A 5036-nucleotide genomic window follows, 5' to 3' on the forward strand; every position below is an offset into this window, starting at 1 on the left:
GCTGGAGAGGTGTGAGGTTCGAACTCCAGCAACCTGAGGCTGACAGCTTTGTGGAAGCAGCCACTTAAAGGCCTGAGCTACGGCCAGGCCCCCTCATGCTCTTCTTTGCAAACTTCAATTTTGAAAAAATCCTCATTCTATAAGGAATGGATCAAATGCTATCTCTTTCATCATATTTTGTAAGTCCCATCAATCAGAAAGAATTACTACATCCTTTCAAAGCAGAACATAAACCCTGCGAGAACATTTATTGCCTGACATTACACCTCTTGGTTTTCTTTCTGCTTCACCATCAAATACAATACTTGTAGCTAGCTCCTCTGGTACCATAACATCTACATAGAGTAGTCACTCAGTTAGTACTTGTTCAATCAATTTAACTAAATCCTTCAAATATTTGAAAATGCAACAATTTCTAAAATAAATAAACAGGTAAATTGACAAAAATTATTTAAGTTTCTAGAATCATTATTTTTTAAACTACGATCAGATAACATCAAAAGAATCCATTTGTATGCCGCACTGAAACATTACCACCTTGTTGTTCAATGAGCAACTCAGCTATACAAGTTTAGAGGTGATGGACCACACTACACTCTGTGCCACCTACTGATTCCAGAGTGTACTTCATATCCTATTTCACCTAGCTTCTAGTTTTTTACCATTAATCCACAAGGCTACTAAAACTATTTTTACACTATAACAAAACTAAGGATTCTTTGAGGACAAAAATGAGAATGCTTATGTTGAATAAATGGTCAATAATGTATTTTAGAAGTTTATAAATTCTAACTTACCAGTGATGACTGAAAATAGCAAAAGCTCAAATATTTATTAAAACAGAAGGGAAAGACCAAAAAAAGAAAAAAGATTGGGCTGGTGAGATGGCTCAGTGGTCTAAAGCACCTACTTAGAACAAGCTTGGCAAAGCACGGGGACCGCGGTTCAATCCCCCAGCACCACATGCCAGCCAGCCCTGCCCCCTGGTGGGCTGAGCTGGACACACACACACACACACACACACACACACACACACAAATAAAATAAAACAAAAAATTTAAAAAAAGACCAGCCTAGGCTACAAAAGCGAGCTCAAGACCAGCCTGTAATACAGAAAGAGACCCTATCTCAAAAAGACAAAAACAAAATTCCGAGTACATTATGTTCAAGGCACTATGGAAAAATACAAACAAAAAATTCCGGCTCTCAAAATAATTTAAAATATTTCAGCCTAGGGGCCAGGGAGATGGCTCAGTGGAATAAGTGCTTCCCTGGCAAGCGCAAGGGCCTGAGTTCAATCCCCAGTTCTGTCAAAAAAAAAAAATTCAGCCTGGCTCAGAAGTCACTATGTAGCCCAGGCTAGGGCTGAAGTAGCCATCCTCTCTCAGGCCTCCCACATGTGGCACCACACCCTGCCTAAAATAATTCTTTTTTTTTTTTTGGTACCGGGGATCAAACTAATCCTTAAAGACATATTAAATTTGGAACCTTTTTAAATCAGTTAATTCCTGGTATTTATTTACCTGCTTCCAGTTGAAAGAGCTTTTTTCGTATCTAGATGAGGAATGTTCTTGACCTGGGTATTTATCATGATTTTCTTTCTTGATGTCTCTTTCATGTCCTTTGAAAAATAATTATTTTTGGTACATTCAGTCAGTAAATTCAATATATCTTTCCAAAATACTATCTGTGAGCTCGTTTTTTAAACGCTATACATTTACATTTTACAAGACATCTGATATTTAAGATATTTCCTACGATATTTCTATTTGCTTACTTTAAAAGGGTGTCATAGCTTGTATCTAGTCATCCCCCCAAAGCCTCACATGCTCACAGGTGGGGCTTTTCAGAGGTGGCTGGATCTAGGGTGTGTGAAAATCAATTAAGGGTGTACAGTATCTGGATTAGTCCACTGCCTGCATTAACATAATTCTGGGTGTGGCTGAATGTATTTACTGAGAAGTAAAGCACTACTCTACTACATGTGGGTAGCACTAATCAATAGACTAATAGCCTGGATGGAATATACAGCAACAGAAGGAAGGTGGGGTGTGTGTGTGTGTGTGTGCAGGATCACTGCTTCCTGCCCATTCTGCTGCGAACTATTTGTCCTTTTTCATGCCCTTGTGCCATGTGTCACCCTGTCTTGGAGCCAGCCACCTATGGACTGAAACACCTACAGACTGTGAGCCAAAAGAACTTTTTCCCTTTAACTTTGGGTATCAGTATGTTGTTTCAGTAATGAGAAAAGTAAGCCATAAGCTAAGTTGTTTGTAAGTAACTCATATATAATACCTGAAATTTGATTTCATACATCACCAAAATTGGGATGTTATCTGAAATTAATCGAATGAATGGTGCAACAGAAAAATGCGAGATGGCAACAAACTGTTTGCTTAGTCATATGGACATTTGCCCTAATTATGTTTTGCTTTGGGTATAAAGTTTAGGAACAATTTATGTTCGCTTCACTGAACAATGTGAGGGCCAGCCAAATAGCTCTGCAGATTAAAGTGCCCAAAAGCAGGCTCAGGGGCTGAGGGTTGATCCCCGGGCCTGCCGTGCCGGCCCCGGCCCCAGGGCGCGCTGAGATGGCAATTGAGACTGGGCGCGGTAGCGTGTGCCTGTAATCCCAGCTCTTGGGAGGCTGCAAACAGTCAGATCCCTGCAAGTCCGATCTAGTAGTGAGACCCTGAACACCCTGTAGACCCTTCCCTAAATTACAAAATAAATAAATAAAAAACACTGACCAATGTGGTTAGGGCTACAGGACTTTTGTTTTGTCTTGTTCCACATAGTCTTTCTATGTAATCCTGGCTGACCCTGGATATGCTACATAGTCCAAGCTGTCCTCAAACTAACGATCCTCCTGTCTCAGTACTAGCATTACAAGCCATTAGCCACCATGTCTGACCAGAGGACATTTTTCAAATTTTACCCATATTTTCTTTTCCCAACAATATTCCTGTAACAAAATGCGGATACCATGGCTCCCAAATTATAGACCTGTTTTTAACCCTATCTTGCCTTCTAAAGCTGGAATTTGACTGACTATGCAGGTATACAACAATTCTTTTTTTTTTGCGGAACTGGGGACTGAACTCAGGCCCTTGCGCTTGCCAAGGAAGCGCTTATTCCACTGAGCCATCTCCCTGGCCCCAACAACTCTTAATCTATAAGACTATTTCCTTTATTCTGCCCTCCCTTAGGGAAACTCATATAAATTCATTTTTTTATTTGACTTGTTATAAATTCTTACCAAACCTTTATGTTTATGAGTCCAGTCAAGTAACATGATAGAACTTTAGAACAACACTGCATGATTTTACTTACCTTTGTTAGTCAAAAGACACTTTTGATCTTTAGTATACTTTACCTCTGTGCTGGTGATGTTCATGAACTTTCGATTGCTTTCTTGGAGGTGCCCATTTTGCATCATCCTCTATGTTGCCCTTTTCTCCAGTACTTCCATCCCTTACGTTAAGGCATGCAATGTCATCTATATTCAAAAATATAGAAAAAAATGAAGAAAATGAGAAGCCCAATAACCACAATATTGGGAAACATTTTATGATTTTTCACAACATTTCGAAAAATTAGTAATTCTGAAAACAATATAATAATAATAGATTTGGAAAACCATAATAAATGTCAAATAATATAGAGGCTTTTGGATTACTTTCCTCAACAAGGAAAAATTCCTTGAAACAGATTTATGGTAATTTCATCTACTGCCTCCCAAAAAAATCCACAAAAAATAGCTCCTCCCCGCAAAAATAACAAAATTACAAAAATTCAGTTATTTAGATGATTTTACTAAATTTTCTCTCTTTCTTTCTTTTATTTGCGGAACTGGGGATTGAACTCAGGCCCTTGCGCTTACCAAGCAAGCGCTTATTCAACTGAGCTATCTCCCCGGACCCTTAATTTTTCTTTCTTTTTTTTCTTTCTTTCTTTCTTTCCTTCTTTTTCTTTCTCTTCTCTTTCTTTTCTTCCCTCTTCTCTCTTCCTTCCCTCCCTCCCCATTTCTCTTCCCCTTTCTTCTTTCTTCTGTACCAGGGAGTGAGCCGAAGGCCTTCACACTAAGCTACATCCCCAGCATGCTTTTTGATTTTTTTTTTTAAAAGACAGTGTTGCTCAGACTGGGTTCAAATTTGTGCTACTCTTGCCTTAGCCTCCCGGAGCGCTAGGGTTACAAGTATGTGCTTGCATTACTCCATGTTATCTCAACTTCAAATAAGTACAGTGAAATGATTTCACCTTGGACTGTTGTGTTTTAATACAAAGCATCCACAAAGACTCGTACATTGAAGGTTTGGTCCACAATGCAGCAATGTTCAGAGGTGGGATATAGAGAAGATATTAGACTGTGAGGGTACCAGCCATATCCATGGAACTGATGAGCTCACAGCTGAGTGGGCACTTAGGAGACCCAGGAGGAAGCAGGTGCTGGAGGCAGGCCACTGGGGACGATATCTTATCCCTGGACTTCTGCTCTTTCTCTGCCTCCAGAATGCAAGGAGGTGAGCAGCTTTCTCCCAACACATCCTTCTGCCCCAACGTTCACGACTTGCCACAGGCAATGCAGCTGGCCAAACACGAACTAAAACTTCCGAAACCATGAACCAAAATAATTCTCTTTAAATTGCTTTTCTCAGATATTTTGTCACAACAATGTGTTGCTAATATTTTTTTTGCGGAACCGGGGATTGAACTCAGGCCCTTGTGCTTGCCGGGGAAGCGCTTATTCCACTGAGCCATCACCCTGGCCCCTTTGTTGCTAACATTGAGTAAATGTAAATGCTAAACAATTATATCTATTTTGCAAAGTAATGGTAAAGAAAGTGAAAAATTAAGAAAGTAAGAGATGAAAAAAAAAGAAAGTAATAGATGGAAATTCATATAAGATACAAAATTCATTATACTAAGAAGAAACCCAGGGCTGGAGAGATGGCTCAGTGGTCTAAAGCACCTACTTAGAACAAGCTTAGCAAAAGCATCAGGGACCGCGGTTCAATCCCCCAGCACCACATGCC

Source organism: Octodon degus, unplaced genomic scaffold (assembly GCF_000260255.1).
Source record: "Octodon degus isolate 3935 unplaced genomic scaffold, OctDeg1.0 scaffold00117, whole genome shotgun sequence".
NCBI lineage: Eukaryota > Metazoa > Chordata > Mammalia > Rodentia > Octodontidae > Octodon > Octodon degus.